Here is a 26,116-nt window from a genome sequence, read left to right on the forward strand (position 1 = left end):
TATGGAACCCTTGCTTGTATATTTGATGCTTCAACATTTGTGTGCCCTTGCTTCTTGAGCTTAATGATTCAATCTTCTATATGCTCTTGAGATTCCCTTCCTTGATGTGTCACCTTAGCTCTGATTCCATGTTGAAGAATCTAGGGCATCTAGGTATGGTGAGATTCTTCTGACGATGATAATTATTTGTGAGGTACTTTTACTTTTTCTTATTAGCACAAACTTCTCTTAATATTATTAGAGTGTTTTCTCTTCATCAAACAGTTACCAAAACAAAAGAGACAAGAACACAAGATGTTGGCACTCAGCGAGGGAAAAACCTCTCTCTCCTAGAGAGGAAAACCCTTATGCAAATTTCTCTTATTGAAGCTTCAATTGACAAATTCCAAACCCTAGACCCTTGACAAGTAGATCCTCCAAGCACAAGACACAATCTCTCTTCCTTTTGTTCTTCAGTCAATGCCTCCTTCTATATTGCACCTTGATCTCTTTCTTCACGCTTCTTCTAGAAAATGAGGGCTCTTTTTCTGGCAACTGTAGAAACCCTAGGTCTCCTTAAAGACCTCTCTTCCTTTCCTTCTCTACTTCGCTTGGAAATCTTCTCTTTCCTTGACACTTAGGCTAGAGAATGAGACCTTCCTTGAGAGATATTTCCGAGTTGCGAGGCTGATCCTCTTTACCCTACTGCAGGGCTAATCTCTTCGTACGTGTGGCTGATTATGGCACAATATTACCCTTATAGATTTCTCCCTTCCTTTGCTTGAGATGGGACCCACTTTGCTTGATATGGAGGCATATTTGAGACCTCTTTTCAGCCCAATCGGAATTTCTTGGAGGGCTACAATTTCTGACTTGTTGCAGCAACAAAATGTCCTCTTGTCCTTCGCACATGTGACAGAGAGGAGCCCTAAAACAGTCCCAAAACTTCAGATTTCTTTCTTCTCTTCTTCACTGCCCTAGAAGAACCATTCTTGCTCTTTTTCGCACCTTTTTCTTGCCTCTTCTCTTCCCTGATTTCAGAGATCACTTGATGGTATCATTGTGAGGTTGAATTGCCATTTATATAGGAATTTGTTCCTCCTTTTGGGCCAACTTGAACTAGTGAGGTCGACTTGACTTTAAGTGCACCAAAATTCATTCTTTGACCGACTTGAAGAGGAGACTTGTCTTTGCTTTGGAGGATCACTTTTGACACATATCATTGACATAATTGTTGATTCGAGGTAGCATCAGATGTGATCTAGCCACGAATATTGGTAGAGAGGCTAAAGCACATGAGATCTCCAATACCCAGAAAGGGTTTGGGCTGATTCTAAACAGTTTGGGAGATATTAAAATAATTAATATTTTTAATGGAGTCCCTAAGTCTAAACTTAGGGAAAATAAAATATTAATGTGTATTAATATAAAACTGTGTTAGAATGGTCCAAAATTCATGGATCAAGACAAATCTAATCTTAGCCATTGATTAGGGACTTAATCTTGGTCGTTGATTTGTCAACGACAAAAGTATAAGAGAAGGCTTGAGGGTCACTTGGAGGATACACTGAGGGAGACCAGTCAGTTCAATTTCTGGAGCGGGGTTAGCTGAGAAATTGAACCAGTGGTCTGGAGAGCAGTCAAGAGGTAACAAGTACACAACAGAGAGACGGGAGATCAGCACAGAGGCAAAAAAGGCAGACGCAGGGTCAGAGGAAGCCACGCAGAGGCAGCAGAGACTACGCAGAGCCAGCAGGGCCTGTGTCATCCACGCAAAGGCTGCAGGAGTGACGCAGAGGGCCAGAGAGGCTGTGCAGAGTCTCAACAGGCTGACGCAAAGGGTTTCAAGTCACGCAGAGGTCAGTAGGTTGATGTTGGTTTCAAAAGAAGTGCTGGAACATTTATCTATCTGTGGGTAAGACATTTTGGCAGCTTGTTGTACTAGAAAATTGCTGAATAATAAAATCATCCCTTGCTGCACCGGTTTTCCCACATTGGGTTTTTCCGGGGACATTAGTCCAAAATCACTGTGTCAATGTGTTGATTCTTGTGCATATGTTTGTTTCTGTATTACGGTGTGATATCTTGTTAATTTATGGTATGTTCTATGCTTTTAACATTTTACTTCTTTTTCTTATTATATTCCACAAATTAGCAATCACATGTACATAAAGTAAAGTGCAGATAGAACATTAAACGATCGACAGAAAACAAGCCAAGACAAGAGACACAAGATGTGGCGACTAGCCAGGGACAAACCCCACAATGTGTGGGGAAACCCTTTGATCAAATCTTCTTTTATCTTCAATAATTCAGGAGAGATAAATAGTACAATAAATCTGATTTATATCAGCAGTAGCAAACCCTAGATTAGCAGCATCAGCATTAGCGGCTTCATCATCAAAACTAGGGCAGTTGATATCTCACAAACTGACTGTCGGATAGGCTTGATTCCACCACCAAAATTTGCAGCCTTTAGAGGAGGTTCAGATGAACTTACATCGCAGTTCTGATGAGGAGATCTTCTGGTCCATGCAGGTCAAACTTCACTTCTACAGTTGTAGCTTCAGTTTCAGCAGCTTCCTTCAAACTAGGGCAATCGATATCTTGCAAACTATCCGTCGGATCGACTTGATTCCACCACCAAAAGTTGCAACCTTCAGAGGAGGTTCAGATGAACCTACAATGCAGATCATAAGAGGAGGTTTGATGGTCCACGCTGGTCAAAGTTTGGATCTGCAGTTGCAGCTTCAAATTTAGCAGCTTCCGACTTCACATGTGTGAGAGAGAGACCCTTTTTTGCGCAGTAGAGAAGAGACTCTTTTCTGCGCAGTAGAGAGAGAGAGATGTGATGAGATGAGTGAGTGAAAATGAGGAAAAGTCCTCTTGTATTTATACACAACTATTGATGTTTGAATAGATGCGACTGTTGGGCTTCTGAGCCTACATGAGTTGTAGGTCGGCTTGATAATAATTCCATAATCAAAATAAATTCATATCTCCATGAATACTTATCGGAATCGGATGATATTTAGATCAATCCTACACCTCTCGACGAGAGGAATCTAATGAACATATTATCAGCCATGAATAAGATGACCCACATGAATTTTGGCCCTAGTTTCCAATTTTAACACTCCCTCTCAACTAGGGAGAACTTCATCTGCAATTTGTTTGTCGGTCGCTACTATTCATCCATCAAATGCACTGCCCTATATAGCCTGACCCTTGCCCTGCTCTGCTCTATTCTGCCTGTTATGCTTTGTCTTGTTCTGCCCTGTACTTATCTGTACGGCTCTACTCTGTTATGCTCTACTCTGCTTTGTTTTGTTCTACTCTGCTTTTGTCCGAATTATGAAGAAGAAGAAATGATCGAGGATGTATCATACTGACTCAAAGTCAGTCTCAGAGTATGTACCACTGGTCCCACACCAGTGTCAACCAACCCGAAGTCAGCATCATAGTGAGTACAACTCCTACCACTAGTCCTACACCAGTAAAATCCTCCACTAACTCAAAATCAGTGTCAGAGTGCAGACCACTGGTCCCAGACCAATAACAACCGACCCGAAGTCAGTGTCATAGAATGTACCACTCCTACCACTGGTCCCAGACCAGTATCATTGATCCCAGATCAATGGAGATCATCCTAGCGTAGGGAGTACGGTAGATACAACGATGCGTCCATCGGTACTACTATGGTCCCTAACTTCATTTCCCTGCTCATTGATCAGATGAGAGGTACTTCCCATGAGTCCCAGACTGCATGGGTAGGATGTCTCGACAAGAGAACTAATCAATCCTGTCCTCATAGGAGAACACATCAATCCTGCTACAATCGCCATGGAGAACATATCAATCCAGGCCTCATAAGAGAACACATCAATCCTACTACAATTGCCATGGAGAACACATCAATCCAGGCCTCACAGGATAACACATTAATCCTGCTACAATCGCCATGGAGAACACATCAATCCAGGCCTCACAGAAGAACACATCAATCCTACTACAATTGCCATGGAGAACACATCAATCAGGCCTCACAGGAGAACTAATCATCCTACTACACAGGACAGCGAATCATCCTATTCCACAAGAAAGCGAATCATCTTGTCCCCAAGAGAGTGAATCATCTTGTTCCAGTGCACACCACCAGGGGAGGGTGAGTCACCCTGTGGTCATATGTTGCTCCAGTAAGAATTGCAAGCCCTCAGAGCTCCCAGATCTCAATGTATGCAACATGCAGGACCCTTGTACAAGGGTTTCTTGACGACTCCAAGTCGTTTGGGAAAATCATAGATTAGATATTTCCTTGGGGCTTTGACAAGGTGTATCGACCTGTACATCATCTTAATGCGATGGAGCCTCCTTGCTCATCGACTTACCATATCTCAGATGATGTCTATCTTCAAGAGCAATCGACGAATATAGGATTCCTCAATAATCGAATCCCACCTCTGGTTGTTACAAAGAATCACAGTGGTATGTGTTCAAACAGCGCACTGAAGAGCTTCCCCAGCAGGGAGCTTCACATGAGATCATACTCGTAGATATGTATCTAGTCTCGGTGGTGCTTATGGCAACCGAATTATGCTTCCTGCTCATCCATTATATCGAAGCAGAATCCAAAGAGAAACAACACTAAAAGTGCTCCGATGATCCTCCACACTACCTACCTAATCAGCATTCGAATAATCATGTAGTTTCATATTTCCGGCAATGTATCTCAATCCATGAGAGATTATGTCTTGAAGACATCTCAGAAGATTCTTGGCACCAATCTAGTGAGGCTCAACCAAATATGAGCTCACAATGATAATTGCAAAACATATGTTCGGATGGAGGTTCACCAAGAACATCAACGTGAATGAGTTTTTGAATCTCAGAGGCATTTCTCAAATCTGTCCAACATCACTACCATATAACTTCTAAAAGTTAAGATCCTCGAGGTAGTCACAGGCTTGCAGTCCATCATACAAAATCTTTTCAGAATCTTCACCACATATTTTCCTTGAGATAGGAAAATTTCCCTTGGCTTTTGCCACACTTCAAGTCCTTGGTTCTTCATTTCAAATTCAGAAGCCAACTCCCTCTTACATTTGTGAATGAGAGGGTATGCACCTGTTAGAAACAGGTCATCCACATACAACACCAGTATGAGAGGCTTGTCATCTTCAACCTCAAGGTAAAGGTTAGGATCGGCTTCACTCCTAGTGAATCCCAGCTTCATCAAGTAGCTATCGATCCTCTCATACCATGCTCAGGGTGCTTGCTTCAGCCCATAAAGAGCCTTCTTCAACCTGTGTACATGAGATTTTCAATCATAAATCTCAAATCCTTCTGGTTGCTCCACATAGACCTCTTCTTTGATCGAACCGTGCAAGAACATGGTCTTGACATCCATTTGATGTAGGTTCCATCCTTGTGAAGCCACAAGGGCTAGTGATCAAGCGGATGGTCGTATATCTGGCAACAGGTGCAAATATCTCATCATAGTCTATACCTTCCTTCTAAGAGAAACCACAAGCAACAAAACAAGCCTTATACTTTTCCATACTTCCATCGACCTGATATAATGAATCAACATGAAACCGAAGAGTAAAGGCATCTTTAACATTATTTTTCCATATACGTACCTTGCCATCACTGAAGGTTACCTTGTAGCCTTTGTCTTCTATTGCCGAGATGGACACCAGGTTCTTTTTGAGGTCAGGTGCATTTAATACATCCTGGAATTTCTAGCCTTCTTGAATGGTTGTCCTCTTCCTTGATTCCCAGCTCTCTTCTTACCTTTGCTATTGAATTTGTCATTCCTTTGATTGCCATTAGAGGGATTTTGATCATCGTCCTGATGTGAGTCCTTTCTATCAAGGCACTCCCTTGCATAGTGACCTACTTTATCGTAGATGTAACATCATCCTTTTCTTCCACCCTTAGGTCCAACCTTTCCTTTTGATTTAGTCTTAGAATTATTTCTTTTCTTAGCATGAGAAGAAAAAGAAACAGGAGGACCTTTAGGCAAGGGCATTTCTTTCTCTTCTACCCTTGTTTCTTCTTGAATGCATCTAGCCATTAATTCCTTGAAACCAGGAATTACATTATTGTTCAGAAGAGTACTCCTGAACACGTACCATTCAGATGGTAATCCTCCAAGAGTTGTGAGTGCCATTTCCCTGTCAGTAATAGTTTCCCCAATAGATAGGAGATCGTTCTTGATCTCGATGATTCTTAAGAAGTATGCTTGCATACTCTCATCTTTACCCTTCTTGATTTCCCTCAGCTTATTTCTAAGAAACAAAACTTGGTTTGCATCATTGACTTTAAATAAACTCACCAGTCTATCATAGATTTCCTTGGAGGTGTCCAGTTCAAAGATGTAGGCCACCAAGTGCTTGTCAATAGAATCCCGGATGATCTTCTTTGTTTTGACTTCTCCATTTTTCCATTTGTTCTAGGCAGCAGCAGATGCATTTGATGGAGGCTCAACAATATTGCCTCTTACATGGTCCAACACTCCTTGATCTTCTAGGGTTAGATCGATAGACATCTTCCATCCGTGATAGTCAGCTTTCTCATGGAGCTTGTCCTCGGTAGGAAAGAGTGTTGAGGACCCCATAGTTCTTTAGGATAGCCTTGCCAATCTTCTCTTTGGTGATTGCTCTTGCTCTTGCTCGAGCTTTGTCTTCACCTCAGCTTTGATACCATGTTAAGTTATGATATGTTCTATGCTTATAACAGTTTACTTCTTTTTCTTATTATATTCCACAGATTAACAATCACATGTACATAAAGTAAAGTGCAAATAGAACATTAAACGATCGACGGAAAACAAGCCAAGACAAGAGACACAAGATGTGGCGGCTAGCCAGGGACAAACCCCACAATGTGTGGGGAAAACCTTTGATCAAATCTTCTTTTATCTTCAGTAATTCAGCAGAGAGAAATAGTACAATAAATCTGATTTATATCAACAGTAGCAAACCCTAGATCAGCAGCATCAGCATTAGCGGCTTCATCATCAAAACTAGGGCAGTCGATATCTTACAAACCGACTGTCGGATCGGCTTGATTCCACCACCAAAAGTTGCAGCCTTCAGAGGAGGTTCAGATGAACCTACATCGCAATTCAGATGAGGAGATATTTTGGTCCACGCAGGTTAAACTTCACTTCTGCAGTTGCAGCTTCAGTTTCAGCAGCTTCCTTCAAACTAGGGCAGTCGACATCTCACAAACTGTCCATCGGATCGACTTGATTCCACCACCAAAAGTTGCAGCCTTTAGAGGAGGTTCAGATGAACCTACAACGCAGATTAGAAGAGGAGGTTTGATGGTCTACGTTGGTCAAAGTTTGGATCTGCAGTTGCAGCTTCAGATTCAGCAGCTTCCGGCTTCATATGTGTGAGAGAGAGACCCTTTTCTGCGCAGTAGAGAAGAGACTATTTTCTGCGCAGTAGAGAGAGAGAGATGTGATGAGATGAGTGAGTGCAAATGAGGAAAAGTCCTCTTGTATTTATACACAATTGTTGATGTTTGAATAGATGCGACTGTTGGGCTTCTGAGCCTACATGAGTTGTAAGTCGGCTTGATAATAATTCCATAATCAAAATAAATTCATATCTCCATGAATACTTATCGGAATCGGATGATATTTAGATCAATCCTACACCTCTCGACGAGAGGAATCTAATGAATATATTATCAGCCATGAATAAGATGACCCACATGAAGTTTGGCCCTAGTTGCAAATTTTAACATATCTGCAGCAGTATTTATTTTAATGTTTATTGAAGTAATTTCATGAATAACTTATGGTGAAATAAGTAGGAAAAATAAATCAGTTGCTGTAGTGATAGAATTTTCACATGGTATCAGAGCAAGTAATCAAGGATAGAAAGGGAAAATCAGTTATGGGTCGAGACCACAATGCAGAGGCATCCACCTCAGGGGACTCACACAGATTTTCAGAATATTTCACAAGAGAAAGAGATTCTGATTTTTCTATGTTGGCTTCCAGACTAGAAGACGAAGTGGCATGCATGACTAGTGCTACATCATCAGAAGTATGGTATATAGACAGTGGAGCCTCGTGGCATTTGACGAGAATCAGGGAGTGTTTCTCAGAATATCAAGAAGAGAAGATGAATATTCAGATCACCATGGGGAACAAGGCAAAGTGTACTCCAGTAGGAAAGGGTACCATAGTTTTTCAAACAGAATCGGGAGAGCGGTTCCATGCCACAAATGTGTTGCATGTACCAGGATTGGGGATGAACTTACTTTCCGTGTCACAACTACAAGGCAAGGGCTATGACGTCTACTTCATCAAGGAAAAGGTATATGTCAAACACCAAAGTTGGAAAAAGAAAGTGCAGATCGGGATCAAAAGTAATCGGTTGTATAGATTACAACTAGAATCACTAATGGCACTAATAGGCAGTCATGGGGACAAAGACTTGAACAAACTATGGCACAGAAGGATGGGTCACTTGCACCATGGAGCTCTGAGAATTCTCAAGAGCATTGTAATAGGAGTTCTGGATCTGAGTACAGAATGAGATGATGTATGTAGGGGATGCGCTCTAGGAAAGTATGCCAAGGTGGCATTTCCTAGGAGCAAAGATAGGGCCAAGAGTGTACTAGGATTGATACACTCAGAATTCTGTAGACCTATGTTCGTCAAAGCTCTCAACGGTGCCAAGTATTTCCTCACCTTCATTGATGACCACTCAAGGAAAACTTGGATTTATTTTCTGAAAACCAAGGATGAGGTTTTCTATTGACTCAAGGAGTTGAAGGCTCTGGTGGAAAATTTGACTGGGAAGAAAATAAAAGTCTTGCGCTCAGATAATGGTGGAGAGTATGTCGATAAGGAATTCATTGATTATTGTGCTAAGGAGGGCATCAGAGGAAAGTGAACAACTCCCTATAATCCAGAGCAGAATGGGGTGGCAAAAAGGAAAAACAGGACTATTGTAGAAGCAACTAGGGTCGTGTTGTATGATCAAGATATGCCAAAATTCATGTGGGCAGAAGCATGCAACACAGCTGTCTACATTCAAAACATGACTTCTCATCGGGCATTGGGCAAGATTACTCCAGAGAAAGTCTTCATTGGGAATACGCCTGAAGTCAATGATTTCAGGATATTTGGGAGTTTAACATATTGTCGCATCCCAAAGAAAAGAGGAAGAAGCTAGATCAAACTGCATAAAAGGGATATCTGGTGGGATATAGCGAGAACGCTAAGGCATACAGAATCTATATTCCAGGGAGAAGGAAAGTAGTAGTACAACGAGATGTAAAGTTCATGGAGGACAGAGCTTTCAGAAGATCTCGCGAAATGCCTTCCGAGGAGCAGTCAAAAGAGGATCCATTGGTCATGCCTCTTCAAAAAAAGGAAGTGAAGAATTCTTCCTCAAGTCAGGAAGATTATCAGGATGAGGAGGAGGAGCGAATAGAAGCACCTGCTGGCAGAGAAAGAAATAGCAGGGAACTTTGTCAGATTCTACTTGATGTAGAGAAATTCATCGGTGAGACAAGGAATAGTAAGAGGGAGCGAAAATAGCCAAACAGATATCAGGTGTTAGTAGCTCAGGATGGAGAGCCTGCCAGTTTCAAGTAGGCAGCTCAGCATCAGGTCTGGCTAGGTGCGATGGTAGAGGAGTATAACTTCATAATGGTGAACGATGTCTAAGAGGTGGTGTCAAGGCCTCAAGACAGATTTTTGGTAGGTTCAATATGGATCTACAAGATTAAATATGCTGCAAACGGCAGTGTTGAGAAATACAAGCCCAGGTTTGTGGCTAATGGGTATGCTCAAAAGGAAGGGATCGACTATGAGGAAACCTTCACCCTGGTAGCCAGGTATACATCTATTAGGATCGTGATATCTCTTGTAGCCCAGATGGGATGGGAGATCCATCAGATGGATGTCAAGATGACATTTTTGAATGGGGTAATAGAAGAAGAGGTATACATTGAACAACCATAGGACTTTGAAACTCATGAGAATAAGTCTTATGTATATAGACTGAAGAAAGCCTTGTATGGGATGAAGAAGGCACCGAAAGCGTGGTATGGTCGAATAGATGGCTACTTGCAGAAGATGGGGTTTATCAAGAGTGACGTGGATCCGAATCTCCACTATCTGGTCATAGAGAACAAGCCGCTTATCTTAGTATTATATGTGGATGATCTCTTTTTGACAGGATCATGCAGACTCATTGAGGACTGCAAGAAGAATCTAGCCACAGAGTTCAATATGAAGGATCTAGGATGAATGCACTACTTCCTAGGGTTGGAAGTTTGGCAGCAGAAAGGAGAAATCTTCCTTGGGTAAAGGAAGTATGCTACAAAAATCCCAAAAAGGTTCGGGATGGGAGACTGTAGACCTATGGCTGTGCCAACGATCACCAACTAGAAGAATATTGATGCATCAGAAGACAAGGATGTCGATCCCACCCTATACCGGCAGCTCATAGGGTCCCTGATGTATCTGGTCAATACCAGTCCAGATATTTGCTATGCTATCAACACCCTCAGTCAGTGCATGGTGGAGCCAAAGAGGCCACACTGGCAGTAGCCAAACATGTTCTCAGGTATTTACAAAGAACAATTGATTATGGGCCCTTATACACCAAGGGGAAGGATATCAAGTCGAGTGGATTTACTGATGCAGATTGGGCAGGAAGTTCAGTGGATCGGAAAAGTACCTCTGAGTACTGTTTCAACATTGGATCAGGAATGACCTCCTGGTGCAGTAGGAAAAAAAGGTTCGTGTCTCTGAGCTCATCTGAGGCAGAATATATGGTAGCAAGCACAACTTCGTGTGAGGCCATATGGCTTAAAAAATTGTTGATGATCCTATTCAGAAGAAATATAGAGGTGACCAGGATCATGTGTGATAATCAGAGTTGCATCAAACTCTCTAAGAATCCAATGTTTCATGATAGGTCGAAGCATATTGATATCCGGTGTCACTTTGTCAGAGACTGTGTCCAACGAGGAGCTGTACAGTTGAGCTACACTCCTACAGGAGAACAGGTGGCAGATATCCTCACCAAGGCCCTTGGAAAGTCAAAATTTGACTACTTCAGGGAAAATATGGGGATGGTAAAGAACCCCTTTCAAAAGTAGAAATGAGTGTGTTAGCAGCACGAATGAAGAGGGAGTTGCAGTGTAGATGCAGTGTTGGGAGAAAGGGCCAGCAGTAGCATATATGCAGAGGGAGTTGCAATGCGGATGCAGTGTTGGGAGAAAGGACCAGCAGCAACACAGATGCAAAGGGAGTTATCGTACAGATGCAACAGTGGCAATAGCAGAGTCATGGGCAGCAGTACAGAATGTAGCAGTGCAAAGGATGTTGGGCAGGGAGGCTTAGCATCAACACAGGGACCGATGTTGGATGATCAGGATGATACGCAGTGAGGAGTATTACTAGAGCATAGTCCTCGCTAAGAGGAAGTGTTGATTTGTGGTAGCATCGGATGTGCTCTAGCCACAAAAATTGGTGGAAAGGCTAAATCACATGAGATCTCCAATACCCAGAAAGGGTTTGCGCAGATTCTAAATAGTTTGGGAGATATTAAAATAATTAATATTTTTAATGGAGTCCCTAAGTCTAAACTTAGGGAAAATAAAATATTAATATGTATTAATATAAAACCGTGTTAGAATGGTCCAAAAGTCATGGATCAAGCCAGATCTAATTAGCCGTTGATTAGGGACTTAATCTCGGCCGTTGATTTGTCAACGATAAAAGCATAAGAAGAGGCTTGAGGGTCACTTGAAGGACACACTGAAGGAGACCAGTCAGTTCAATTTCTGGAGCGGGTTTAGCTGAGAAATTGAACCAGTGGTCTAGAGAGCAGTCAAGAGGCAGCAAGTATAGAACAGAGAGTCGGGAGATCAGCACAGAGGCAGAAAAGGCAAATGCATGGCCAGAGGAAGCCATGGAGAGGCAACAGAGACTGCACAGAGCTAGCCAGGCCTGCGTCATCCACGCAGAGGCTGTAGGAGTGACGCAGAAGGCCAGAGAGGTTGCACAGAGTCTCAACAGGCTGATGCTGAGGCTTTCAGGTCACGCAGAGGTCAGTAAGTTGACGTTGGGTTCAGAAGAAGTGCTGGAACATTTGGCTATCTGTGAGTAAGCTAGTTTGGCAGCCTGTTGTACTAGAAAATTGCTAAATAATAGAATCCTCCCTTGTTGCACCAGTTTTCCCACATTGGGTTATTTCGGGGACATTAGTCCAAAATAACTGTGTCAATGTGTTGATTCTTGTGCATATGTTTGTTTTTGTATTACGGTGTGATATCTACAGCAGTATTTATTTTAATGTTTATTGAAGTAATTTCATGAATAACTTACGGTGAAATAAGTAGGAAAAGTAAATCAGTTGTTGTAGTGATAGAATTTTCACAATAATTACATAGATTACATAATGTAACATGCCCTCAAGGGGTCTTCAATAATTACATTAATACTTTGACTTTCCTAGAAGCACTCAAACATGTGCTTGACCTATCAAATGGGCAAGAAACCCACTCTTGATAATGACAAAAATAGTAATTCATTTCTTTTACAAGTACAAAGATCAAAATTACATTTATGAAGACTGAACCTAGTTACACTTTCTTCAACAACCCACTCATATTCTTGATTCACTACGTAGAACCCTAGGCAGGTTCTGGAAAACCCTAACCGAAGGGTATGCTAATGTGAATGTCTGAAATCCTAGGCTGCTTAGGGATATTGTAAAATGCTAGTTGAAGTTTTATTGATGATGTCATGTCTAGGATTTTGGTATTATCTAGAAATCCTAACTTGTCAGCGTTGAATGATAAGGTCTAAAATCCTAGAACCTTTGAAGTTTTGGTAATGTTGGGTTTGCTATGTTTCTACATTGGAACCCTAGCTCATTAGGGTTTGGTGGAATGAGTGAGCAAAAACCTTGTATTGTCTGAGAATTGATTTACTTGGCATGTATGTGTTTCTCTGATCAAACCCTAGTGTAATTAAGATGACTGTGTTTCTAACTCTTATTTGATATTGTTGTGAAGTTGGGTTTGACTAATACATGATATGAAGTGTATTTGCATGATGATGAATTCTAGGCATGCATAGATGTGTCCTCTTGGTTGAAACCCTAGCTTGGTCTAGGTTAGATATATTAATATTGTTTGACATATGAAATGCTTATGTATGGTTATGAATTCCTAGATATGTGTGCTGACCTAGTTATTGATGGTCATAAGTCTTGGGACTTAATGGAAGTCTTCGTTTTAGGATTTAATGGGAGTCCTTGTCTGAGATTCTAAGATGATGATATCTAGAAATATAGGGTGTTGTAGCTAAACCCTAGTGAAATTAATATGTGTGAAATAACAAAATGAAATCTATTAAGTGATTGTTGAATATGAAAATATAGGGTTTTACAGTTAAATCCTAGTAGTGACATTGTCTAGTGTGAAATGTAACAATCTGAGATCTATGCATTTAATGATTGTTAAGATTGTGGAATTCTAGGGTTTTGGAATTAAACCTTAGTCAAAGTAAAATCTCTGGAATATGATGATTTGAGATTTGTATAAGATTGTTGAATTTTAGGGTTTTGGAGTTAAACCTTAGTTGAAATAGAAATCTCTGATATATGATGACTATACGATAATTTGAGATTTGTGAAGAGATTGTTGAAATTGGAATTTTTCATTGAGTTTGATGATTGCTCGAAAATCTAGGGTTTGCAAACTAACCCTAGTGGTAGTTTGTCATGATAGTGATTGATTGATGGTTGACTAAAAAATCTAGGTGTTTGGAACTAACCCTAGTGGAAGTTGGTCAGGTTAACGACTAAGCTGTGATTAGCTTTAATTGATTCTTTTGTATGAAAATCTAGGATTTGTATGAATCCCTAGTGAGAAGTCTAACATATATACTTTGAAAGGTTGTTAGATGTTTTATAGATCTATATATGTGTCTCTAAGGTTTACTATATGTTGTAGTAAGGTATGTCATACCTTTGGAAGACATATTGAAACCCTAGATGGAATAAAAGGTGGTATGAAGTAGTCTAGGGTGTATATCAAAGTCCCTAGCAAGATGTTGAAGAGTATATGTCTCTTGTTTGTAATTGAGTTTGGGTATCTGATATGTATAAAGATGAAATGCTTCCGTGATTTTGATATGGCTAACATCATGCTTCTATAGATTTGGTTGTACTTGCTATTTAAGTTGTGCAGGTACATAATCTCCAACTTGGTGGAGATGCTCATTGATGTGATAAGCATGATGAGGATGATGATAACTCTGATGAAATGGTTGGAAGCCACGAAAGATTCTCCGATGTCAAAAAGAAGAAGATCTTCCGGAGGAAGCATGAATAGAAGAGATCTCCCTAAGATTAGGAGGGAGTCTGGATAAAGAGATGCTTTCTGGTTGAGGGAGTGACAGATAGGGTTCTCTACTTCATGTGTCATGCACTAGACCAGGACTAACAGTAGACTAGGACTAGCTGTCGTAAGTCTGAGTGAAGACCATGAACAAGAAAAGGAAATTGGAGAATGCATTTCGAAGTGTTGTTGAAAGAACGAAAGTAGGATCTGATCGAAGAATATGTTGCTACATGAAAAGTAGGAAGGAAAACATATGATTAAGGAATCTTCTATCAAAGATTCGATTGATATTCCTACTATGGAAAGTTGAGAAGCAACATCTGTTGTTTGAAAGACCCCTGAGGTGTGTATTTGGTTATGTACATGCGAAAGTACATTATTGATTAGGATTGTGTTTATACAGGTGAATCTCTCAAAGGATTTGATAGCATGTTTGTTACCAATCAGTTTGATTGGGAGAAAAAAAAAAAAAAAAAAAGCAAATCTCATTGCCCTGATGATGGACTCACTAAGCTAGTCCGAAACGTTGGTTTCAAATCTGTTCACAGGTTTTTCCTCAAAATAAAAAAATTCTTGATCTGCTAGATCAAGGGATGTTGAGGCTCTGCGAGTGAAACATTGTCTGGGCAGACATATGGCTGACACTTTGTGTTGATGTCTGGGTCCCGAAGTTAGAAAGGTGGCATTGGTCATGGAGCTCTAACACACACCTGGATTTTGGGTTGGTGGTTAGTAAGTAAGCCTGATGGTACCTAGAGGGGTTGAAAGCTTGAGTCCACCTTAGTCCCACTTGGTTAGATTTCCCTGGTCAGGAATCTAGTCCATGGCATTGTGGTGCCTAAATTGTTGAGTAATTGTTTGGATAGATTGTCCTGGTCAAGAATCAATTCCATGGCATTGCGGTGCCTAACATTCTTCATGGTTCATATAGTTTGATATCTGCTATTTTATTTGTACATTATGAATATCTCCCTAGTTAAGAGGGAGTGTTGGAAAAAGTAACTATGTTCGGTCTTCAATAATGTACTTGAGTCATTATGGAATGTACTTGTCAAAAGAATAAAGAAAAGAATTATTGTTATTATTATTGTGACTTATTAAAGCATGGGTTTCATGCTTAGGTCACCATGTTTTAGGTCAAAGTCCTCGTTGAGGACTTCTAGGATTTATTCTGAGTCTATAGAATTATTGTACATTTAAAGAGACCCTTCTTGGGCTTTTGAATCATGTAAAAAGGTTAAGTATTGAGTCAAATATGAATTATGTAACCTCCACATCATGTCGGCCTAAGGGAAGATCAAGTCGGCCTAAGACCCTATTCGACCCCACAAGAAGCCTATGAAAGGAAGGACATCGAATTCATTTGGAGCACCACTTCTCATCAAATTCGAATTCTCTCTATTGGGCAGAAGTGTGAAAATCTTCTTGTTGGGCAGAAGTGCGAAGTGGGTAGATAGGAAAGTCTGTTTCCGGGAAGCCAAAGTGAATGTGAGTTTGGGTGAGTCTACAGAGTCAAGGAAAATAAAAATTGTGTTGGTGGTCTCTCTTTGTTTCATGCTCTGGATTGGGAGATCGAAGTCTTCCAAGTTGGACTGTTGTCGAAAGTTGTTAACTGTTGCAAGTTGCTGCATAGTCGAAGTTGTTGGGAAGAGGTCAATCTTCTGGAGGCTGACTTGGTGTGGAGGGAAGGTTTAGTCTTGGTCTAGGGTGAAGAGTCTCAAAGAATACTATTGAAAGGAATAATTACTTTGACTGGGTTTTCCCCTCGAGGGGGGTTTTTCCCTGGCATGTGCCTACATCTTGTGTCCATTGTTTTATGTGTTGCTGCTTTTGGTAATTGCTTGATGAACTAAAGAAAGAAGATATAAAGAATCATAATAATAAGAAACATCACAACTAATTATCAAGATTAAGAAAAAAATTACTGGCTTTTTGATTTTCCAATAGTTTGAAGGTCAAGTCCTAGAGTTTTGAAGGCTGAATTCAAGTCTAGTTTGAGGGCCAAGTTCTGGTGCATTGAAGGACGAGTTCATGTCTGGTTTGAATGTTAGTTTTTGGTGTTTTGAAGGCTGAGTTCAAGTCTAGTTTGTGGGAAAAAATTCAATCCTACTATAGACTAGTTTTGGTTTGATTTTTGAGGTGGTCGAGCTCCATTGGAGAATTATTGCAAGGGTTTTTGGAGGTTGAGTCTAATTGGCTAAGGCAGTGTTAAGGGATTTGTTAGTTAAATTAATTGTGATGTTAAGGTGATGACAGGGTCAAGCCCTATTGTAGACAAACGTGCAATAAGAACAGAGCTATCATGGACAATTTTTGTGGTAGTCATGTGGGCTGCATAAGGTGAGTGTTTATTGCAAAGGTTGATAGGCCGCAGGAAGCAGATCTTCAAGGTTCTAAAGGCCTATTTGGTTCAAAGTGTATCAAAAAGCCCTATGTGATAGAAATAAATCTGCAATGCTAAGTACAAGCTGCCAGGTGGGAAGACCTTCTCTTTGAACATATAATAAGCCCAAGTAGAGACAATTGAATGTGAAAAACAAGAGTTAAGGAAGTTGAAGTGTCGGATGGGAAGACCTATTTTTGATCAAATATAACGAACTGACATATAGGAGATCAAATCTAAAGAGCCAAGTCAAGAAGCCTAGTTGAAGATTAAAAATTTAAGGTGTATAAGTCAAGTGGTTGTGATCAAGCTTGAAGGCGCAAACCTAAGGGTCACATGGTTAGATGGCAACTCACTGAAAAATTTGTTGAGGCCCAGAAGTTATTGATGACAAATCCAAGGAACAACTTGAATATGTAGGTTGGTGCCTATAGTTTGTTGTGTTGGTGCTCAATTGGGGGGGGGATTGGTGTCTCTCGTAGATTGGTGCCTACATTCGCTAAGTTTGTGCTCAACTAGGGGAATGAAATCTCTAGTAGGTTGGTGCCTACAAAAGTTGTAATTTGGTGCTTAGTTTGTACAAGGAAGTTTACAAATATTTACAAACAAAATTTGTATAAGGGATTCTTATGTAAAGATTTGTGTTTTATGATTTATGTGCATCAAATGTTTAAAAAAAAAAAAATAGTTAAAAATAATGTGTAATATCCCTTCTGAAATTAAATTGATACAAGTTTTATTTATTCTACAATTTCAACAATTTTGGAGGCCACGAGACCCATGTGATTTTTGGAAAAGACTTAGGAAGGAAAAATGGGCCTAAATGTTTTGTTGGCATAGTGCGGGGGCCACCCACATGAGGAAATACGCACCACCTTAGAGGGAAGTTTGAATGACTAAGGAGGGAAAATCGAATTGCTAGTTGGAGGGGGGCCCACATGAGAAAAGAAACCCACAAATTATAAATAGAGGAGGCTTAGCCTCATTTGGTATCTTTTGACGTATTGAACTCAATCTTAGTTGCTCGAGCTGCTTAGCCAAGTTACTGTGTTGTTTAGCAAATGAGTGTCTCCGAGCAGAGATCTCAACCCTTGCTTCGGTGGACTTCGAGTGCCAGTCCTATAAGGGAGTTCTTCATCACAGTTCGTAGCAGTAGTAGGGAGACGGGTTACAACAGTTGTAAGTCGAGTACCAACAAGAGGGGGAGTAACAACAACGCAAGGATTGTGCAGTCACATCGTGAGGCACTCCGAGAAGTTGGGGAGACAGGAGCATCCTTCATCCATTTTAGGAGTATAGAGGCCAGCGACAGACAAGAGGGCCATCCTACACGCAGCACTCATTTCATCTCGCAGGATTGCGTCATCTTCTCCATGACTGCGCAGTCATTGGAGTGAGACTCTTTGGGGCAGCACCATCCGTGGGAGTTTGGAGCTGAGAGGTTGGGAGATCATTTGGAGGGCCATTTGAGGAGGATTGTTGGAGTCGGGAGAGTTGAGATTGACAGGATCAATTACAGTAACAAAATTCGAAATTGGAGAAGGGTCAAGCAATGAAGGGTCAATTTTTGAAGGTTGGAACCAAGGGAAACCCTTTATGGATTTTTTTGGGTTTTGGGCAAGGATCACACTCCTAATTTTATAGAATTTTTTGGGCAGATCTAAAGGGTCAAACAGGGGTCCCAACTCAGTGAGTAGCTAGAGGAGCTAAGGGGAATTTGGGCCAAAATTCCGAGGTCAACATTTGGTCAATTCTTTCATGGGTTATTCAGTATATTTGGTGGAGAGGTTGGGGTTAATTTCCCATAATATTCTAGGCACTACAGTTAGGGTTTCCAGCAACATCTTTGCATCAGACAACACATTTTCATAGGGGCAATGCAAGGCATCATTGCGGCAGTTATTTGTGCCATCTAGGCTTGACATATTACCACCTGGGCTTGATCACGCTTGCCATTGAGGCAAGCCCAGGTGCACCACTTCTACATTGTTGTACTTTTCTCCCAGATTATAATAAAATGGTTCAGTTGTTGGTTATTTCTAGACTTTTTATGGGTGTGCATTGAATGTTTCAATTTTATGGTGTTTTTTTTATTGTTTGCTTTGCATAGCATTGTTTTTCCTAGTTTGGAACATTACATAATAAGATGTTGATTCACCACCACACCCCCAGTGTTTCCAACACTAGTTCACATCATTCCTAAACATGGCAACATGACCTGGAATTGCCTCATAATAAGCAAGGTCAGCAACCATACAACCCCATTTCTACAACCCATGACATTATTTTTATCTCTTTGGCGCTTCAAGGAACTCTTTGACCTTGGCTTGGCCAAATCAAGTGAACTTTGTAAGTGAATCTATTCACTTATTTTGTAGTTTAATGAACTGACAGACACATGTTCTTTCAGCTAAAAAAAAATTACTTTCTCAAACAAATTAATATTGACGATGCAGATTTCATAACAACCAAAAGAATACAAGTCACAAAACTTGTGAGAATTCCCTGTTAATGAATAAATAACAAAACCATCGTTACAACAATTATTGAAAAAAACTAGCAGAAAGAATCTCTACATGATAATGTACCAATAGTACAAACACCTACCCTTTTCACTCTCTTTACTACACAACCATTTCCCGACTTTTTAGATATTTAAACATGCTCTCTTATTTCTCAACTTTTCCATTTGAAGGACATCATCAGATCAACTCCTTAGAAACATCAATCTGTAATACAATATGAATTCCATGCATCCAATCATACAAGGAAGATTCGCTGAAGAGTTTGCATGATACCGAAAGGTAAAAATTACTCAATATCCGTATAATGAGGTGATGTCACCTACAAACAATTAAATGCAAAAATCAAAATGGGACAAACTTAACAGAACACTGATATAAGATCAATCCAACTTATTTAACTTCAACAGAGCCAAGCACCAAATGGAATTGAAAAACCTTGGCAGCCTGCAATTCTGCTATCTCGGATGACTTGTATACATCAACACAATTTCAAGTCAGTGCTGACGACTTGTCAAGAAACCAGAGGCATCCGAAACTCATAAGAAGAAGCCGAAGTGATTCTATGCACACTAAAAATACACTCTCGTTCTAGACTTCAAGAAGAGATTATCTTTCTTACTTGAAGTAGACATGATTCTGTCGAATACATCTAATCGAAGGAAAGAATAGCATGGACAGGAGCAATTTATTTAGGAAGCATAATTACTAAGTACCATATGCTCTTGGTACAAACGCTTGAACAGGGAATCGATATTACAAGTAAAAGCAGCAGCTCTCAACAAGCAAGGAGAGAGCTTTCTCATTGATACTAATGTCTGATCAGACAGAGTAAAGGTCCTACTACCCATCTTCCTTGACAACCAAACGTCTCTTCCTTGGCATATGTCATGATGACATCTGATAATGATCTGCAAAATACATATGAAGGTCATTAAGGTACATACAAAAAACAGTTGCCCAACTTACCTGCTTGCAAGAACCTATTATCGTCAATCAACATATTCAATGTTGACCTAGATCTAGCAGGAAAGTCAATATTCAATAACTTTAATTTAGTTGGATTATATTACATAAAAATAAAATATCATATTAAAAGGGAAAAGTTTTAAACAAAAGAAACTATAGAAGGTTCAAAAGGGGGAAAATAAGGGCACAGACATTTTCCATAAAGTTTATTTGGAACAATGTTACATTTATTGTTATTGAAAATTTATTGTCAGGGGTTTGAAATTTAAATTATCAGCAATTTTGAGGAAAATATCATAAATTATTGGAAATTATTAGGAAACTTAAAAAATAAAAAAAATAATCATTTTTTTCAATTTTTTAACTTCTAAAGCAACATCAACATCGAACAAACATATTGCTACAAAAATATGAAAACAAAATCAATATATAAGATGTATAAGATGCCAAGTGGTACATCAGACATTGATACTAAAATACAATATTTGTCCTGAGTCATAAGATCTGAGAAAATTATACAAAATCATATCAAAACAAAAATAAATGTATTTCATGGGATGAATCATGGCAATGAAAATAATAGATTCCCCCTTGTTTGTGTTGGAAATTGTAACTATGTTCGGTCTTCATTTAATGTATTTGAGTGATCATGAAATGTACTTGTCAAAAGGATAAAGAAAAGAATTCTTATTATTGTAACAATGACTTATTAAAGCATGGGTTTCATGCTTGGGTCATCATTATATTAGTCAAAGTCCCCATTGTGGACTCCTAGGATTAATATTGAGTTTATAGAGTCATTGTATATTCAAAGAGACCCTTCTTGGGCTTTTGAATCATGTTAAAAGGTTTATTATTGTGTCAAATATAATTTACGTATCCTCCACACTAAGTCGGCCTAGAAGAGATCAAGTCAGCCTAAGGACACTATTCGACCTCACTTGGAGCCTATAAATAGAAGCAAGTCGAAGTCATTTGGAGCATCTCATCTCAAGCTAGTTCGATATCTCAAGAGTAGTTGGAGAAGTGCGAAGTAAGTCGAAGTGGGTCTAAGGACACTGAAGGAAGGGCAAGTTTGGGGAAGTCTAATGAGAAAAATAAATTCGAACTTTTGGTGCCTCTCTCTCTGTTTCATGCCCTAGTTTGGGAAATCGAAATCTTCCAAGTTTCACTTATGCCGGAAGTTGTTGCCTAATCGAAGTTGTTGGAAAGAAGGTTGAAGATCTAGGAGGTTGACTTGGTGTGGAGGGAAGGTTTGGTCTTTGTTTAGGGTGAAGAGTCTCAAAGAATACTATTGAAAGGAAGAATTTTGTTGACTGGGTTTTCCCCTCGAGGAGGGTTTTTCCCTGGGATAGTGCTTACATCTTGTGTCCCTTGTTTTGTGATCTTCATACACACATAATATGGTAATTTCTTGATGAAAGATAAGATAATAAAGAAGTAAAAGAAGCCAACACACTCACAAGTAATTATCAAGAAAAGAGAATCAAACCCTAATATAATTGTTTTGATTTTCCAACATGGTATTGGAGCTAAGGTCAAGAAAAGTCGAAGATGAATTTGTTGGCATCGATTCTCCCTCTTTGATGAACTATGTAAAAATGGGTATCAACATTGTTGGAAGCTAGATCAAGAAGGTCATCTACTACTTATTCAACAAGGTCAAAAATCAAGGATTCTTGGCTGCTCTTACAAGTTCTCTTAAAGATGGCAATGCATGGATCATTGATAGTGGAGCATAGAGACACATGACAGGAGAAAGTAAACAACTTCATACACTATCAAATGAGCCATATTCTCATGCAGTGGAATTGGGTAACAACAAAAGAGGCCTAGGATCAACATTGTTGAAGTTGGATAATGGATCGAAGTTGCACCTCAACAACATTCTATATGTTCCAGGTTTGAAAAAGAATTTGCTTTCTATTTCTTGTTTAGAAGATAAAGGGGAAAGAGCTTCTTTTGTTGATGGAAAAGTTTTGGTTTGGGGAAAAGACCCTAGCATTGATAAAGCTAGGGTTATTGGAGTTTGTGAAGGAAGAATTTATAGAGTCATTACACCACCTCCTCAAGCTTTGGTTCATAAATAAGTCCCATTGAGCTATGGCATAAGAGGTATGGTCATCTACATTATAAGGTCATCCCTACTCTTAGTCAATTGGTTCATGGTTTTCACAATATGAAGTTAGATCATGAAGGTGTGTGCAAGGGACGCTCTTCAGGAAAACATACAAGGAAGCCATTTCATAATAATGAAACTAGGTCTAAAGAAATATTAGATCTCATTCATTTCGATGTTTGTGGCCCATGTCTGACAAAGCACTTGGAGGTCATCTTTATTATGTGACATTCATTGATGACCATTCTAGAAAAACGTGGCTCTACCTCCTCAAAACAAAAGATGAAATATTTGATAACTTCAAGGAGTTTAGGGCTGAAGTTGAAACCCTAACCGAAAGAAAGATAAAAACTCTAAGGTCTGACAATGGTGGGGAATACACTTCTAAGGAATTGATTGCATATTGTATGGAAGCAAGTATTAAGAGAGAGCTCATTGTTCCCTATTATCCCAGACAAAATGGATTAGCTAAAAGGAAGAATAGGTCAATTGAAGAAGGCATTCGAACTATGATCCTTGATCAAGACCTACCAAATTTCTTATGGGGAGAAGCAGCAATGACAGTCGTATACATTCAAAATAGAAGTCCTCATAAGAGTCTTGATAATACAACACTCGAAGAAGTATTCACAAGAAAGAAGCTGAGAATGGATCACCTCCGAATCTTTGGAAGTCCAGCATACATCCATGTTCCGAAAGACAAGCGAAAGAAGTTGGATTCTACAAGTATCAAGGGAATATTCATTGGATATAGTCTCTCTTCAAAAGCATATAGAATCTACATCAAGGAAGGAAGATATATTGAAGTAAGCAGGGATGTCATATTTGATGAAAATCAAGCATACAAGAAATCAAAAGATATTCCTATTGATTTTGATGACGAAGAAGTTCCCATATTTGAAGAAGAAGAAGTTCATCATGAAAACTCTACTACAAATCTCGAAGAAGAAGGACCAAGTGAGCCTATTCAATCGGTGGTCATCCCAACCACAAGGAAAAGGCCAAATTGGTTGAAAGCTACATTAGAAGATGTTGAAGGACATGAAGCTGCAAAAGGAACCTTCAAGGAAAGAAAGAGACCGAAGAGATATTTTGGTTATGCTGCATATATGATGAAATTGATTGAAGTTGAACCATCTACATTCAAGGAAGTTGTGCATCAAGAGGTTTGGAAGAAAGCAATGCAGGAAGAATATCAATCCATCATGAAGAATGGGGTTTGGGAAATCGTTCCTAGACCTAGTAACAAATCAGTGGTCACATACAAATGGATCTATAAGATCAAACATGCTATTGATGGAAGTATAGACAAGTACAAAGCAAGATTCGTTGCAAGGGGTTTCTATCAAAAGGAAGGCATTGATTATGAAGAAGCCTTTGCACCCACAGCAAGGTACACTACCATTAGATCATAACAATTGGCTGCTACAATGGGGTGGAATATCCATCAAATGGATATGAAGACCGCATTTCCAAATGGGACCATTGGTGAGGAAGTGTACATCGAACAACCCGAAGGCCTTGAAGTTAATAGCAGGGACTCTCATGTTTGTAGACTTAAGAAGGCCCTATATGGTTTGAAGCAAGCACTTAGGGCATGGTATGCAAGGATGGATGCATATAGACTTAGAATTGGGTTCGTGAAGATTTTTGTTGATCTGAATCTCTACATCAAAGTCGTGAATGATGAGCCAAATATTATTCTACTATATGTAGATGATCTATTCATCATAGGTGTGGAGCAAAGAATTCAAGAATGCAAGAAGATGTTGGCAGCTGAATTTGAAACGAAGGATCTAGGACTAATGCACTATTACCTGGGTCTAGAAGTATGGCAGAGACCTGGGGAGATATATTTGGGACAAGGAAATTACATCATCAAGTTGTTGCAGAAATTCGGGATGATGGATTCCAAGCCGATGACTACTCATATGATCACCAATCTCAAGAAGCTGAGAGACTCCGACTCTAGTCTAGTGGATCCTACCTCCTATCGACAATTGGTGGGTTCCCTAATGTATCTGGTAAATACTAGACCAGATATATGTTTTGTAGTAAACATTATTAGTCAATTTCAATTGTAGCCCCATCATGATCACTAGATAGCTGCCAAACATATATTGAGGTATCTTCATCGCACTATATATCACTGCCTAAAATATGATAGTAAGGAAGTCAAGCTAATTGGCTTCATAGACTCTGATTGGGGTGGCATTGTCATGTCCCTTCCCAAAAGAATTTGTAACGGGTTGTCTCTACACAATTTTGTACAATTTTGCCAAGGAAAAGGACCCAAGCAGTTTCAACTTAGGGACTTAAGAGAAATGTGGCCAGATTATTTTGCTAGTGGAAGGTGGGGACCGCCCACGTGGGAAAGCGTACTAGGCAATTCAAATTGCCTTGGAGGGAATTCGTATAGCTGTTGGAGGGGCCCACACGAGGCAAAGGGAGGCCCACAAAGTCATAAGGAGGAAGAGCTCCTCACTTGGTCATTCATTCACTCTTGCATATCGAAATTCACTTGATTGTTTGCTCGAGCTGCTTAACCAAGTCAACTGGTTGTTTAGCCATGAATCTCTCAAGCAAGAGATTCAACCTTACCTTCAGGGGGCTACGAGTGCCACCCTAGGAAGGAAGTTTCATAGCGTCTTGAGGAGCACTAGGAGGTATTTACAGCCAGTCCATTCAACCATCATCCAGAAGTGCGTATTTTTGGGCCAGCAAATAGAGAACACGCAGTTGAGGGGAGAGCTTCATTGGGCCAGCCATTAGCCGAATAAACCAAGAGATTTGAAGAACGTCATTGAGTCAGCACTTAGGAGGAATTTTGCAACAAGGGAGTGTAGCAAATTGGCAGTTCGAATTCCAGTCTTGGAGGAGAGCGCAGAGGGCCAGTCTGGGCAACACGTGGGTCTTGAGGGAAAGAGCCACAGCCCAGAATCACAGTTGGGAAGCAAGGAAATTCATAGGAGGGCTCATCCCAGTGATTTGGGATAGTTTTTGGGAGGTTTCCTAGCTTCACTCAGGTAGGCCGAGTTTTGCAATTGCAGCAGAGGTTGGGCTCCTTGGGGGTTGAATTTCAGAATTATAAACTAGGTCAAACCCTTCCTAGGTTTTGGTGGGTTTTAGCTGAGGATCCAGGAGCTGAAATCTTATAATTTTCTAAGCACGGGAAGCAGTGATTCCATCCCTTTGATTCCAGAAGACAACGCAATTTCTGGGCAGCGCAGATCATTTTTGGTGCAGCAGTTAGGCAACCTTCAGATCAGCGTTTGCTCACCTGAGTTTGGTCACACTTATCCTTAGAGACAAGCCCAAGTGCACCATTCTATTTATCATTGTATTTTCCCTTGAAGTTTTAATAAAATGGCTCAGCAATTGTCTATTTCCAGCATTTTCATGGGTGACTGATGTGTATTTCGTTTTTCTGATTGCTGGATTGTTTGCTTGCTTTGTTTATCACTTAATTTCCTATTTAGGAACATTACAATGGTATCAGAGCCTAGGTCTTGGCTCAGTTATAGGGAGTTTCTCCTATGAGAGAAGGGGACTAGCAGAATATTACATACAGGAGGCAGAGGTATCGGAGCAAGGAAAGAGGACTGGAAATCACTCCAAACACAGAGGATAGGGGGAAGGCAGTAGTAGCAGAGGAAGATATGGCAGAGCCCAAGATTAGGGAGGAGATAGATTTTGACAACCTCTTGAAGGCTTTGAATGATCTAGCAAAGGGGCAGACAGAGATGCTAG

The 26,116-nt window shown here is 40.0% G+C and overlaps 1 protein-coding gene across 1 annotated transcript in view; it reads right to left on the reverse strand.

The window, feature by feature from the left end:
- Positions 1-19,476: 19,476 nt before the first annotated feature.
- LOC149262590 (uncharacterized) overlaps positions 19,477-26,116 on the reverse strand; it is a 177,463-nt gene continuing 170,823 nt past the window's right edge. Inside the window, exon 2 of the mRNA XM_089424936.1 lies at positions 19,477-20,189. The gene's annotated coding sequence lies outside the window, so the exon portion shown is untranslated. The remainder of the gene's footprint in view (positions 20,190-26,116) is intronic.

This window comes from Pinus tabuliformis, chromosome 6, assembly GCF_031772625.1.
Source record: "Pinus tabuliformis cultivar Carrire ecotype Pingquan chromosome 6, CPIR1, whole genome shotgun sequence".
Taxonomy (NCBI): domain Eukaryota; kingdom Viridiplantae; phylum Streptophyta; class Pinopsida; order Pinales; family Pinaceae; genus Pinus; species Pinus tabuliformis.